Genomic DNA, 16,016 nt, shown 5'->3' with positions numbered 1-16,016 from the left:
AATCCATAAGCACTGGATCAGTAACTCCTGCCAAAGAAATCATGGTACACGCCTTCAGCACAGAGGAGCCTTTCTCCTGCCAGCTGTGGTATCTTCGTGGATGGCCAGTGACCGGCTGAGGCTACGCCACACTCTCTATCCCCCCCCCCTGAGCAGCCAGGGGACCCTCTCCCCTGCTCCCTAGGCATGAAAATAAATCCCACATAGTTAGAATTTGGGAGTGCTGGAGAAGTATTTTCTGTTCTCTGAATTCAGTCTTTTACTTTGCAAAGATGTGAAAATTTTGGCAGACCTTAGGAGTCCTTCATCCCACTGACTCTGCTGCCATGTGGGAGATCAGAATCCCTGACCTTTCCTCTGCTTTTGAGGATGGAGGGAGGAAATCCCAACCAATAGACAGCAGCGCCACCTGGAGGTGCGCCTCGGAGTACACAGAGAGTGGATTCCAAAGGGAGTTGCACGCTCTGGTTTCCATGCTAGGACTGCAGTGATTGAGTTAGAAGTTGTGTGTGTGTGTGTGTGTGGGGGGGGGGGGGGGGGGGGGGTATTTATTTTTTTAGATTTATATTCTGCTTTTCGGCACTTTAAATCCAGGCCACAAGAACCTGGCAAGTACCCAAAAACTAAGTCTATCCCATGCTACTAATGCTAGAAATAGCAGTGGCTATTCTCTAAGTCAACTTGATTAATAGCAGGTAATGGACTTCTCCTCCAAGACACTTCCCTGTCCCCAGAGGGCTTGAATGAAGTCTCCTGGTGTTGTTGCCCAATAAGGGCCTGTTCCAATTTAGCTGGAAAGGCTATAGGAGCAGGCAGAAATTGCTGGGCCAGAAAATAATAGTCTCATGGTAGATGTGACTCTGTCCCTGACTGCCCGGGATGGGCACCTGTTGGCATCAGTGACTTCAGAGTGTCAGCAGAGTACAGAGATGGGTGGGGATCCAGCTGGGTAAGTAAAGAATGCCTTAATCAAGCTGCTTAATTTCACCAGTAAAATAGATTAAGCCCTGATGAAAATGGATTGCCCTGAGGTTAGAGGTAGTAACAATAACATAGTAGTGACGGCAGAAAAGGACCAAATGGTCCAGCAAGCTTCTTCTAGTAGTTTCCACCGTGCCCATGCAGGTTACCCCATGATTCTCTTAGGGGTAGTAACTGCCTTACGCTAAAATTCATGCCTAAATTTGCTTTTCAGGCAACCTTTGTCCATCCGTGGCACCAAGAGCAAAGGCAGCAGTTTGGTGTCGGGTGGGCAGGAAGGAAGCGCGCCAGGCAGGTTTGGTGGTCGCTTTTATCAGGGCAGACACTGGACAAACGGCGCCGTGGTCAAGGGTTGCTTCTGTGCCCCTGTTCCTTTTAGGCTCGCATGCTAGCAGACTGACCCAAAAGGGTGGTGCGGTGCCTCCCTATCCCTGGCCTGACATACTAGCTGGTTGCCCTGTTTCCCATCTGTATGATTATATTGGGCGTCTGCCTCACAGGTTGGCATGTGACAGGCGAGGACATTAACGGAAGGAAAGTATTCTGCAATACCTGCAAGATCTTTAATCTGCCTGCTCTTTGGGATATTAATCCCACATGCAGCTGGTGAAGTGTTTCCCAGACAGGCGGAATTGGGTGTTGTAATCTGAAAACGGGGGGAAATAGTTTGACAGCTATTTACATGGAGAACTTGAGCTGTTTGTGAATCTGCAGTTGTGAGTTTTGTTGATTTAAATTTGTATTTTAAATATAAGGAAATATGCCCAGTAATAGGGTAGAAAAATCACTTTCCTTTGCCAGAATTTGATTATTACTGGTTGGTGCAATCACTGTTGGGTTTTTACTGGTTCTGCCCCCCTTAGATTTTGCAGTACTGATGCACTACACTTTTCTAGGCTACATGTAACCCTGAAGTGTGAGCCTGGCCTGTGGCTTTCAGGACTTCAGTTGTATTAGCCTTTTATCTCCGTGTTTTATTACTTTAAAAACACTAGAAATATAAACAAGAAACGGATGTAATGAAAGGCCTGGGCCTCCTGTCCTCCCCACAGAGCTTGCTACATGGACATAGGGAGAAGCTGGGCATGTTGTGTTCCTAAGGATTTTGGAAACTGAGCAGGTAGCCATGAACTGATTTAAAATCACGTTCTCCCCGCCCTTGCTGCAGCACGTTGCCAGCTCTGCCGGATCCAGCGTTGTAATGCGGGACTAGTGTCGGCCACATCCCACAAGCCACAGGCTCCTTGAGGAAGCACTGCCAGACGTAGATTACTGCATCGCTCTGCGAACCTTCTTGCTCTGCACCAAAAGGTCAGCCAAAGCCTGGCGGGGCTGATTTACCGCTCCGCTGTCTTTCGCATCAAAGAGCTTTTCTGACAGCACGACTGCTCTAGTACTAAGATACTGGATGCTGTCGGGCCCTTTGCGTCGGAGCCCTGCAAGTACAAGAGCAAGGTGGGAACTGGCCAGAAATGTGTGCATTGTGGACTCGGGGCTTTTAAGGATGAATTTCAGATATGTAAGGTGGAAGGCCCTTCACGGACAATCGGTATCTGTCTCTCCAAGTCACCAATGTACCTGTGATTCTTGGATCAAGTGTTACTGCCACCAGCGAGGTAACTAAACTTCGTCTAGCATCTTTCTGTGGGTTCGTGGCTATCTGTTGCCCTCTAGTGGTGATACGGAGAACATTTAATCCCATTGAGCTACTATTCCCTGGGGCTGTGACATCATGCAGTGGGTTATTATTACTCCTGGGGAAATTCTGCACAAAAAAATTGAAAATGCTGCACAAAAAAATTGAAAATTCTTCAGAATTCTGCATATTTTTATATTGGTCAAAATAACACAGTATACATGACAGTCTTTAAGTAATTAATTTAAAATGTAATACAGAAAAAAGTTATTACTTAAAGATGCAGAGTTTTAAATATTTTGAGCAGAATTTCCCTAGAAATTGTAAGAGTGTCCCTTCCACCCACTCTTTCAGATCCCTTTTACTTTGCCTTCTCAGGCCTCACAACTCTTCCACCCTCCACTAGCTCTCTTTCCCCGCTAGGCTCAACCCCTTCCACTCTTTCTCCACTGCCAGAGTTTGACCCCTCTCTCAGTACTGCCCCTCACACAGGCTCCCTCTGTCCCTCTCTCTCACACACACATGCACATGTTCCCTCTCTCTCGTGCACATACACATCCCCTCAGACAAGCTCTCTTTCTGCCTCTCACATACACATATTCCCTCATACAGGCTCCCTTTCTCTCACTGGCACACACATACACCTTCACACAGGCTCCCTCTCTCTTTTGCACACACACCCACACAGGCTCCCTTTCTCTCTCATGCATACACCTATCTCTCTCACACCTCTGAACATTGGCTCCCTCTCTCACACACACAGATACCTTCACACAGGCTCCCTCTCTCACAAACAAGCTTCCTCACATACCACAATCCCTTTTTCATGCACACCAGCTCACAATATCTCACACATATACACACTCCTTCACAGTCTCCCTCTCTCTGGCACCAACACACACCCTCACACATGTTCTCTCTCTCGTAAACACACACACACATCCCTACACACAGCTTCTCAGACAAACAACCTCTACACATAGACTCACTCTTACCAGGATCTACTGTATTTTTGCCGTTCACAGCCACTAAGACCTGCACACTCTTCGCTGCAATGCAGCACATCGGGACCTGCTCCTTCTTCACCCCGAGTGGAATGGGCTCACCGGGGCCTGCTCCAAATTCTATCGAGAAAATAGAAATTCTGCACAGGAGGGGAATTTTGCGCAAATTCTGCGCTCCGCAGTAACGCAGAATTCCCCAAGAAATGTATTATGCATGTCCTGAGGATTCTCCCCAGTGCTGTAACCTTGAGGAAATGGAGAGAAACTAAACAGGTCTGGCCTTCACATTAAAAGCAGCACCCCTTAGAGCAGTCCCAAATTATCTGGAATATTTTGTATTCCAACGACCGGCAGAAATAAGAAGTAAATTTGGGAATCAGGAGGGGAAAATATAGAGAGATAGCAGGTGTTCTGCTCCTCAAAGCGAGTGTGAACGGCACTGTAGCATGAAAAGAAGGCAACCCATTTTTATATGGGTCCTGTTGAGTTCATCGTGGGTATCGGAAGCAGCACAAGAACCCAGTAAGTTTATTGTGATTCTGCATTTATATGGTATTGACGAACACAAACAACCCGTTATCACCTGAAACCAACTTTCCTCATCCACCTGTCAGACAACATTGAGGGCAGATCCTTTTTCCTTTCAGCTGCACTGACTCCCTCACCTTGGTGGTGTCCCCGTGTTGCTGCAGGTGCCACCGTTCAAATGCTTGACCAAAGCCCTGTGTGTTGTGAGGAGATGAAAGATTCCAGGGCGCCTTTTGCAAGAGGGATACAAATTCTGGTATCTGGCCTGACCTTCCTCCCAGAGAAAGAACCCAGCTAGAATCAGTAAAAGCTCCCGTTTGCCTTCAGAAAAGCAGTATTTCCAGGCAATGTTTCCTCTGAGCTGTGCACATAGTGAGAGGAGAGCGCATTGCTTCAGACAGGCTGCTGGATGCTTTTCTAGGCTGTTAAATGCTCGATTTTAAGCATCCAAGCTCATTTACGTATGTTTGTTTGTGAGCCGCTTAGTGTCCTCAGCGTTAGTGGCGTAGAAATAAGGAACACCTGGTGTGGCGAAGTTGTGGGGTGTCTGCATGTGGTGGGGCCAGGTTCCTTGAGAGTTATCTGTTTTAGGACAGCCTGGCGGCTGATGTAGTTCCTGGGCCCCTGCTGCTTCCTGGGTTTTTGGTTTGGTTTTCCGCTGGGCTCAGCCCAGATTCACAGCTCCATCTCTAGTGCTGTTCCCTGTTGCCAGTGGAGCACCTCTCGCTTGAGAAATGTTCTGCCATGTTAGCACCTGGATCCTGCAGATAAGCACCTTTTTTTTTTAAAAAGTTACCACAACGAGGAAAGTTTAGAGGCTCCAATCACTGTGTCAATGCAATGAGGCACAGAAGCGTTAATGGGATAGTTAACGAAGTGCACCTCTGGCAAATTCCTGTGTTAACAGCCGTAATCGGTAGCAAGGGCTCAAACACTATATTGTTGGCCTCCTTCCAAAGGTTAGGAGGCTTTTGGGAACACCGTGTTCCTGTGTCCCCCACAATAATGTTTGAGTCCTCTGCAGATCTGCAGCACATGGCAGCGGGTGAAAGGGAGGCCTGATGGTGCTTTTTTTTTTTTTTTTTTGAGATCCCTGGATACAGGCGCATTTGTGTTCTGGAAAGTGGGTTCCATTAGTTATGCTTGGAACATATTTGGTTTTCTTTTTTGGGAGAGAGAGAAAGGGGTTGCAGCTCAATAAGAACCGGCCTTCTGTTGGGAACAGTACGACTAGTAAAATAAGGCATCATTTGCAGCTACTGAGGGATTTTTTTTTTTTTCTTATTTGCTATTCCCGCCTGGCTTACTTTGAGTTCATTCATTGCAGTGAGTTGTCAGCCAGTTGTCCTTCCAAAACTCTGCAGCCATTGGCCCTAAAGCCAGTCACTAGGTGTCGCTAGTGCACAATGACTGGGCATAGGCTACGAGTGTGTTGCCTCTGCAGCATCCCCAACCCAAAACCTAAATCAGGACACAAGCTTGGGTTCCTCCTCATGGCAGTGTGCAGCAGTGCGACAAGCCCAGCCCAATTTTAAAGAGTAAAAAATGGTTAACCCTCCCCACCACCAAAGTGGAGTTAGCTTTAACAATTCTTTATCATGGAACAGTGAAGCAGGAAATGGTCCCTGGAGGCACAGCTCTTCGGATTTTTGTGGCTGGAGTTCCCAGCCTTGTTTGGGGACCCACTTTTTTATGCTGGGCGGGAGGTAAGGGGACACTAAAGCCCCAGTTTTAAGGTTGATTTCTTGCTTCATTCCTAGCAGATCACAGTGATCTTAAGAGTTTCCAGGGACGCCCTGCACAGCGAGTTTACCGGGCCTCGATGGAAGACCTGCCGCTAGCCTTCAGCAATGGTTCCAGGAACGGGAGGGGGGGGGGCAGCCTGCACATCCTGGAGAGAGCCACTTACCGGCTGGGTGGAGCTTCAGGCCACCTACATCGGAACCACCATCATCATAATTCGCCAGGTGGGGCACTGCCTCACCTTCGCCATCCGTGCTTCTGAGGAGATGCTGAGCCCAGAGGAGAGCAGTGGCCTGCAGCTCTGCTTGCATGGCTGCCCCAAGAGCAAGCTCATCCGGGAGCCAAGGCTGAGCGTGGAGAGCTATGTCTCACTCCAGCCTAGTCTTCTCAGAGCCTACACTGCTGAAACAGGCACCGAGCAGTGCTGGCTCCTCCTGCAGGTGAAAGACGTTTACTTTCTGATGTGCTGGAGGTGGACCCTTGGACCGAGGTGGGGTTGATGCAACCCGTAGGTAGGGACCTACGGGTTCCCACCGTCGGCAGGCGGAGTGGGCTGGAGGACAGAGGCTGCTGGAGCTTCACCTATACCAGCCTTCGTTCACCATGGGTTGAGCCTTTGGGTGCCGGGGCCAGCAGGACTTAGGTGGGCCTCTGTGCGACATCGTTTATGAAGAGATCAGGAAGGTCAGCCCTAAGGCAGCAATGGTGGAAAGAAGAAGTACAGATGGACAGAGGGCGCCCACGCAGAAACAGGCCAAAGCTTGAGTGGGCCAAGTCCAGGACGTAGACTGTAGAGGCATAGTCAGGCAATGCAGAGGTCATGACTCGGAGAGGGTCAGCGGCGTAGTCAGGCAATGCAGAGGTCGTGGCTCAGAGAGGGTCAGCGGCGTAGTCAGGCAATGCAGAGGTCGTGGCTCGGAGAGGGTCAGCGGCGTAGTCAGGCAATGCAGAGGTCGTGGCTTGGAGAGGGACAGCGGCGTAGTCAGGTAATGCAGAGGTCGTGGCTCGGAGAGGGTCAGAGGCGTAGTCAGGCAATGCAGAGGTCGTGGTTCGGAGAGGGTCAGACGCAGACAAGGCAGGAAATCCAGAAACGGAAGCCCAAGGCAATGAGTGGCTAGGAGACCAGTTGCGAAGGCAACTAGTGAGGACTAGGCCCGGCCTTAAATACCAGGCCACGTGACGTCACTGCGAGTAGGGCCGGCAGCCTTAGCGTGCTGCGGGCCCTTTAAATGTTCCAGTGAGGCGCGCTCCTGGGAAGCCGGCCTGGCCAAGGAAGTGGTGGCGGCCTTTCTGCCACGCTGCGAAGGTGCCGACCGCTGACAAGGCCACCGTAAGGGGGGCAGCGCTGGAAGCGCTCTCCCCGTGCCAGAAAGGGACCAGAGCCTGTCTGCGGGAACGCCGGAGGTGAGGAAGGTAGGCCATGGGTACCGTGGCCGGCCGACGTAACACTTTCAGTCTTGCATCTTTGACTTGTTGACCACAGGAGACCCAGACTTCTCTCTGGCAGCCTATGGAACCCTGAAAGACCTGAAGGTACTGTATCCTAACTGGCTAAAGTTAAGAGTGTCTCTAAAACAGGCACTGTGCCAGACGCCACCCCAGTGGTGGTGCAAGCAGACACACCTTTGGTATACCGGGCTCTCACACTTCTGGCTGTGCTTCTTTGAAAACTCCTTAATACCATTTCTTCAAAGAAGCAGTAAGACACAATGAGGAGACAGGTTGCACTTATGCTGGTTAAATGCAGCTGGATTGTTGTGTTGGCAGCCTCGAAAGGCCTTGCATTCTGTTGAGAGCGGGTGATTTGTGTGCCCTTGAGCCTCAGCCCGACTCCAGACAGATCCAGGACCGAACCAAGGGCTGGCGACGTGTCCCAGGATGGCAGAGACACGGTCATACCCCCTGCCGGGCCTGCAAGCTCCCAGCGCCAACAACATGATGATGTTGGTAGGAGAACGGTCCTCCGACCGTTCCGAGCCCTTTCGGACCTGCCGCTTGGATCGGCATGGAGCAGCAGGCCGGCCTGAGGATGAGGGCAGACGGAGGCCTTGACACGAAGACATGACACCAAGGTTGATGCGACGGCATTACCGACGAGGGTTGATGTGAAGACATGACACCAGGGCTGTTGAAGACATGACACCAGGGCTGATGCAACGGCATCAGGGACGAGACAAGGAACTTGACAACGTCCAGACGAGACGAGAAGCTGGGCAGGTAGACATTGGTACTGTCTCTCAGGGCACCCTACTCAGCCCACCTTCACGGGTGGACCCAATGGGCTGGTCGCGGACCACCCTGTCCCACTACGCGCCCTACACAGCCCAAGGAGGCTGGTCACGGACCATGAGGAGAGCGGGTCGAGCGCAGGGAAGAATCCAGCTGAAGTTGGACTCCGACGACGAAGCCAGATGTCATCCGAAGCACCACGAAGGTGGGCAGGACAAGTCGGCTCAGGGGAACAGGACACCAGTCCACTGTCGGCATCTCCCATGATGAAGCTGCATCACCCGGAGATCCACGGCCGGCAGAACAGAAGACTCTGGAGCAAGAACGAACATCAAGGAGGGCTGGAACACCAGGAAGCGAAACACCAGGAGTTGAGACACCTGGACGGGGACCTCAGGCAATGAAGACATGACACGAAGACTTGGTACGAAGCAGTTGAGACGAGGAGCTCCACGAAGAAGATAGAAGACCCAACGGAGCTCTGGCAGGCAGGAGCCTCCAGACTGAAGTCACTCCGATGCAAGGCAACGAACAATGGCAAGACCAGCCCTTTTATAGGGCTGAGCAGGAAATAGTCACAAAGGTGGGGCCCAGGGCATATCCGGCCGTGGGCCCTTTAAATATTGAAGAGAGGTGCGGCTGCGCGCCTAGGAGGGAGGAAGCAGGGCTGTGCAGGACCGCGGACAGCAGTCCTGCACCGACGCCGACGACTCAGATGCAGGGCTGGGCCTGGACGCAAGCCCTGAAGACGGCAGCGGCTCCAGCCGCTGCAGGAGGCCCCGAGGGCAGATCCAGCCGCCAATTGAGCTCGGGGATGCGGTCTTCTGCCGCGAAGATGATGACGGCGGCGGCTTCCAGTTGCGTAGAGAAGGTCAGAAGTCCGCAGCTCCAGCCGTGGTGAAGAGCGACCCGATGGGCGGCCTCCAGAGGAAATAGAGTCTGCGGCTCCGGCCGTGCGGGAAGGCCCGACTTCGGCGGCGTCCATGCCGCGTTGGGTGAAGAAGGCAGCAGCACAGGGTAAGCAAGGCCTGCTCGCGGGGATTAGCTCCGCGGCAGGGTTCATAACATGGATTGTCTGTGAGACAAATCTGAGGTATGTCTCACTTGAAGGGGCTGACTCCTGGTAGTTCGAAAGATTTGGGAACCATGAAACTGCCTCCGGCTATAAACAGTACAAAGCTGTGGCATATTTCCCTGCTGTGCACGCTACCGGGCAACACTGCATTCTGACATGTTCCCTCTGTGCACACTACCGGGCAAGGCCATCCTTCTCGAGGCAGTGTCTCCAAATGGATTTGTTTTGCACATATGTTGACAGCAATAAATTTCATTCATAAGCCAGGGTTTGTTGGGAATGATCTCAGCCTCTCAAATGTACTGCTAATGTCCTTCTTAATATTTGCATTTTACCAAAACAGAGTCTATTGCTGGAATTCATAGGATGTAATCTGTAGAGGCAACATATCTTCTTAATCAGGCCAGTGGCATCCAATATAATTATTTCTGTATCTTTCTGCTGGATACTGTAGTGACACTGTGTGATTCCCCCCCCCCTCCCCCATGAGCAAACCCAGAATGCTTCATAGACTGATCATTTAAGCAGTTTGTATGTGCTGGATTCAGAAAGACTCATTTCTGTTCTCGCTGCCATCCTCGTGTGAGCAGAGAAATCCTGGAAGGGGTTAGCTGCCTTCTGAGCAGTAACATAAATGTTGTTGGCTTGTGATCTGGTGCTGTCTGTGAGAAGCAGCCGCAGCTACTGAACAGCGATCATGTGATCATAGTTGGAGCCGACCAGCTCCTGCCTCTTTCTCAGATTGTCTGTCTAAGAAGAGCCAAAGTGTCAGTGGTTGTGGAAGTGAAGAGTGAAGTTCTGTGCACAGCTCCGAGTGTGACTACAGGGGACTGGATTAGGTTACATGAAATCATGGGCGTAGCGTCCATAGTGCACAGGCACCACCAACTTTAAAATGGGGTGTGCCGTGCACCACCAGCTGTGAGAGGAAGAGACCCGCAAGGCCACCAGCGGACCCCATCTCACCAGCGGCCGAGAAGAGGAACAGGCCCAGGAGGCTGCCGGCAGACCCCATCTCGCCGGCGGTCAAGAAGAGAAAGAGGCCCGTTCTCCCGCTTGTCTGTGTGCCAGCCTTCAAACCACAAGTAGCCAGTATGTGTGCTATGCTGATCTTGTGCACTGCAAGATCAGCAAAGAGGAAGTGCTAGCCCCACGAGTTTTGAAAAGCACGGGGCAGGCACACTTGGAGCAGCGGGACTACGGGTTTCTTCTTCTTCTCGGCCTCAGGTGGGATTGGTCTGCCGGCAGTCTTGCAGACTTGATGGGAAAACTGCCTATGTTTTCTCTTTGGGGTAGATTTTAAGAGGCGCGCGAACAGCCTACTTTTGCTTGCGCATCAGACTCAAGCAAAAGTACGCTGGATTTTAGTAGATACGCGCGGAGCCGCGCGTATCCACTAAAATCCTGGATCGGCGCGCGCAAGGCTATCGATTTTGTATAGCCTGCGCGCGCCGAGCCGCGCTGCCTCCCCCCGATCCCTCCAAGGCCGCTCCGAAATCGGAGCGGCCTTGGAGGGAACTTTCCTTTGCCCTCCCCTCACCTTCCCCTCCCTTCCCCTACCTAACCCACCCGCCCGGCCCTGTCTACACCCCCCCCTTACCTTTGTCGGGGGATTTACGCCTCCCGGAGGGAGACGTAAATCCCCGCGCGCCAGCGGGCCTGCTGCGCGCCGGGCCGCGACCTGGGGGCGGGTACGGAGGGCGCGGCCACGCCCCCGGGCCGTAGCCACGCCCCGTACCCGCCCCCAAAACGCTGCCGACACGCCCCCGGAACGCCGCGACGACCGGGCCCGCCCCCGACACGCCCCCCCTCCGAGAACCCCGGGACTTACGCGAGTCCCGGGGCTCTGCGCGCGCCGGGAGGCCTATGTAAAATAGGCTTCCCGGCGCGCAGGGCCCTGCTCGCCTAAATCCGCCCGGTTTTGGGCGGATTTAGGCGAGCAGGGCTCTGAAAATCTACCCCTTTGTGTATGTGAGTGAATGATAGCCTGCCTGGGTGTGGGTGTGTCTGCAGTGTGAATGGTATCCTACCTGGTATGTGTGTGTATGAATGGGAGACTGCTTGGGGGGGGGATATGAATGGGAGCCTAAGTGTGTGTGTGTGTGTGTGTGTGTGTGTGAGAGAGAGAGAGCATGTGGGAGTGAGATCTTGTGTGTGGGTGGGAGTGAGTCTATGGGTGTGTGGGAGCGGGAGCCTGCATGTGAGAATGAGAGACTGTGTATGCGTACAAATGATGGGAATGGGAGCCTATCTGTGAGAGAGAGCATGTGAGTACGTGTGGCAATATGAAGCTGTGTGTTAGGGTTGAGAACCCAGCTTGGCTGGGGAATCCGCATGGTAACTGTCCAGGACTCCAGGGGCAGACTAGACTAGGGGATCTTCAGCCTATACCAGCCACCTTCCCCGCAGGTTGAGCCCTTGGGTTCTGGTGGGCCGGCAGGACTTGAACAAGAGAGGAGACCTAAGGCTAAAGATGGACTGGAATCCGGAGTGGAGAGGAACAAACTCAGGGGAAGCTGAACAGGCCTGGGGACTCAGGCTACAGGGCTGGAGACAGAAGTCAGGCAGGACTGAAATGGCAGGCTGCAGGGCTGGAGCCTGATGTAAGACAGGACTGGAGACAGAAGCCAGAGTAGACTTAGGATGCAGACTGCTTGGCTGGAGGCTGATGTCTGGTAGGTCTGCAGGTCCGGCAGGAAGCAAGGTCAGGGATGGTACACTGGAACAAAACAGAGGTTACTAATACTGGCAAGCTTGAGACAGGAGGCTTGAGAGCCAGGGAACAAGGCTTGAGACAGGAGACTTGGCAGCCACAAGGCAAGCTTGGAAACAGGAAGGCTTAAGCCACAAGGCAGAAGGCTACAGAGAGCCACAAGGGATACAGAAACAAGAAGGCTTTGGGAAGCCACAAGGCAGAAGGCTACAGAGAGACACAAGGTATACAAGAGATAAGGGGCCAAGCAAGGAACCGACCAGACTCAATGACAAGGTTTAGCGTGTAGACTGAAACAGAGTTAAATATGCAGAGAACTGCAGAGTCATGAGGTCACTGAGACTAAAGCTGAAAAGAGGGTAGGCGCAGCTCCTGGAGGACCTCTGGTGGTTGGAAGGCTGCATGACCATCAGAATCACAACAGCGAGAATGCGTGTCTGGAAGGGGAATGGGAGCTTGCATGTGAGAGACAGCATGTAAGAGTACGAGCTTGTGTGTGTGAGAAAGTGGCAGCCTGCATGTGAGAGAGAGAGCTTGAGTGTGTATATATGTATGGGAATGGGAGCATGTATGTGAGAGCCTGTGTGTCTGTGTGCGAGAGAGCATGTAAGAGTGAGAGCCTGTGTGTGACACAGCATAAGAGTGAGAGCCTGTGTGCAGCGGCGGATTCCCGATGAAGACCGGCCCGGGGATTCGCCGCCCAGGCCGGCCCAGGAGATACCACGTGGTCTGCCAAGCGCGGCTCTGTCACGGCCTCGCTCGGCAGACCACGTGACTAGCGCGACCGGCCCACCAGGGGATGCCCGATCCCCCGATAGGCCAATCCGCCCCTGCCTGTGTGTATATGTGTGTGTGTGGGGGGGGGGGGGGCATGAGAGCCTGTGTGTGAATGAGAACATGTAAGAGTGAGTGTTGCGATGCCGCCCACGGGACAAGCCCATGAGCAGCCACTCACCTCCAGCCTGACGCCGCCGCAGGCCTTGTCCTATCTTCATGGCTTGGAGGTGCCGCTGTCGCCCCTCCTATACGGTTGTGTACTGCTCTGCCATTGCCCCAGGCCTTCCCGTGAGGCAGGGAGCCACGGTTAAGACCTCCCTTGGTGGCTGGGAAGCCACCGCCAACAATCTTCTCTTTCCTGCCTGGGTGCCACCGACACCACTGCCAGCTTCACAGCATAGGGCCACCAATGTTGCTGTTCTTCACGGCAGGGAGTCGCTGCTGCTTTTTCTCTCTTTGCGGCAGGCACGTCGCCAACATTGCTGCTCCTGCACTACCACACTGACTACTCCTCTAGGCGCACATGCACGCGCCTCTGCACTTCATTTAAAAGGCCAGCGACGGAAAAAGCCCCGCGGCCCCAATGAATGATGCCATCACTCTGTTCCTTCACCAGCCCTATAAAAGGGCTCCACTTCCTCGGGGCCTTCGCATCGGATCTTCACAGTTGCCTGTGGTCCTGTTGCCTGTGGTCACTGTGCAAGGTCCTCCATGGTCTTCTTGTGTCTAGATGGTTCTACGTTGGATGTTCCTGATATTCATGTTCTTGGTCTTGTTCCTCATCGGAGCTCCTTTATTGCCTGTTTCATGTTCCTGATGTTCCATGTTCCTGATGTTCCAGTCCTTGTTTTGATGTTCCAGCCTCTGGCTCTTCGTCCTGCTTCCAGGTTTCCTTCTCTCCACCTTTCCTGGCATGCCTCTGTCATGGTCCGTGACCAACCCAGGGGGGGCTTCGTGACACAAGGCCTGCCTTACTGCCGGGGGAAAGTATCTTCTTTGCCAGTAGACTTGTCTCTTGGAGTCTCTCCTAAAAGATCTTTTGGAAGAGGAAGAGAGATCAGAAGGCAGTAAGGAGAGCTGGCGCAGAGTCTCTTGGTGGTCCTTGAGCTGCGCCACTGCTTCTTGAATCTTTTCTCCAAAAAGATTATCCCCCGCACAGGGCAAGTCAGCTAACCTGTCCTGTACCTCTGGTCTGAGGTCTGAAGACTTTAGCCAGGCCCATCTCCTCGCACTAATTCCTGCCGCCGATACACTGGAGGTGGTGTCGAAGATATCATATGCCGACCGTACTTCATGTTTGCCAGCATCTAGGCCTTTTTTGTGCTAGAGCATGAAGCTGGTCCTGGAATTGCAGAGGTAAGGCTTCAGCAAATTCCTGAATCTTCGTGAACAGAGCCAGGGTCATGTACAATTGGTAGGAAGCAATGTGAGAGATGAGCATTGAGGCATGGAATGGAAGAATGAGGTTTGGAGCGTCGTGCCTTCTTCTGGGCTGACTCCACAACCACTGAGTGATGATCTAATTGAGTTTTCTGGAAGCCAGGGGCTGACTGAAGTAGGTAGGTGGCATCTGCCTTACGGTTGACAGGTGCCACAGAGCCAGGGTGCTCCCAATTTCTCTTTAAAAGGTCCAAGAGGATTTCATGAATAGGGATAGACATTATTTCCTTAGGAAAATCGAGAAACTGGAGAAGCTCCAGCATCTGATGTCTAGAGGCCTCTTCAGTCTGAAGCTGGAATGAAACCGTTTCAGACATTTCCTTTACAAAGTTGATAAAGGACAAGTCCTCTGGAGGAGAGCGCTTCCTTTCATCAGGAGGAGAGGGCTGTGAAGGCAGATCATCAGTGTCCTGCGACGAATCATCGGACCGAGGATCGCAAGGCTCATCACCAGCTCCCAAATGTTCATCAGAAGGAGCAACGGTGTTATTCCGGAAGGCCTGGGCCTAGGCATCGATGGCCTCAGAGGTGGAATTGAAGGCATCGATGGAGGCATCAGAGGCATCGATGGAGGCACCGATGGAATCAACGACATCAATGGTTGTGATGGTGGCAACACTCTGGAGGGTGGAATGGAGATCGGTGTTTCTTCTTCTTCTTCCAATGACAAGGGTATCGGTGAGGAAGGAATCGGGGCCATCGGTTCCCTTGGATCCACCAGTGGAAGGGCACCAATTAATGCATCCATTTTTGCCAATAGCGGTGCAAGCACCATGGGTATCGGATCGGTGGCCGGATCAGGAACCGGCACCAGCATCGATGGAGGTTTGAACCCTTGGAGTGCTTTTCCGATGGCCTCTTGGATCATCCGATCCAATTCCTCACGGAAACCTGGGGCATGGATACCCAGTTCCGGAGTAGGAGGCAGCACTGGCGTAGCCGGAGGGTCCACCGGTGAAAGTGGAATTGCGGCTCCCAGCACCTGTCCAGGTGGGGAACACCTCGGTGACCCAGAGACAGAAGAGGATGGGGCCTTTTCTGTATGGGTCTTCTTTGTTGGTGGCTCAGACGACGTCGATGCCAAGGGCTTGCCTGTATCAGTGGCCTGAGCTTTACGATGGCGGTGTCGATGTTTTCTCGATGTCCTCCTCTGTCTTTTTCCTGAGGAGGAACAGAGGGGGTCGACACCCGCGGAGTCGTTGAAGCTGGTCGGGCAGCAGCGGTTTCCCGGTGTTGGCACGAAGTAGATAGCACTCGTTCAGACGATGTCGAAGCTATCGATGGAGTCGGGGTTTTTGACTGAAAGAGAAGTCCCATCTTCTCCAGCCGAGCCTTGCGACCTTTTGGTGTCATTTGGGCACATTTGGTGCAAGTAAGGACATCATGGTTGGACCCCAAACACATCACACAGACCGTGTGAGGGTCAGTGATGGACATTAGGGATGTGAATCCTTTTTCTGACGATTGAAAATATCGGAAGATATTTTCAAACTTGTCAGAATTCAGGGGGCCCCCGAACCCGATAGAAAAACCTTTCGTGGGGTTCTCTTATCGATTTGGGGGGGCTGGAAGAAAGGTCACTTAAAAATAACCCCCAAACCCACCCCGACCCTTTAAATTTAATTCTTTCTAATCCCCCACCCTCCCAAACCCCCCCCCCCCCCAATTTTTAAAGTACCTGGTGGTCCAGCGGGGGTCCCGGGAGCGATCTCCTGCTCTCGGGCCTTTGGCTGCCACTAATCAAAATGGCGCAGATGACCCTTTGCCATTACCATGTGACAGGGGCTATTGGTGCCATTGGCCGACCCCTGTCACATGGTAGGAGTAATGGACGGCCGGCGCCATCTTTAAAAATGGCGTGGACCATTCAGTGCTCCTACCATGTGATAG

The 16,016-nt window shown here is 52.7% G+C and overlaps 1 pseudogene; it reads left to right on the top strand.

Moving 5' to 3' along the window:
• Nucleotides 1-845: 845 nt before the first annotated feature.
• Nucleotides 846-7,605, top strand: LOC115097610 (annotated as a pseudogene).
• Nucleotides 7,606-16,016: the final 8,411 nt, after the last annotated feature.

This window comes from Rhinatrema bivittatum, chromosome 8 (genome assembly GCF_901001135.1).
Source record: "Rhinatrema bivittatum chromosome 8, aRhiBiv1.1, whole genome shotgun sequence".
NCBI lineage: Eukaryota > Metazoa > Chordata > Amphibia > Gymnophiona > Rhinatrematidae > Rhinatrema > Rhinatrema bivittatum.
The sequence above is the reverse complement of the archived record's forward strand: the minus strand, read 5'-3'. Positions and strand labels throughout refer to the sequence as shown.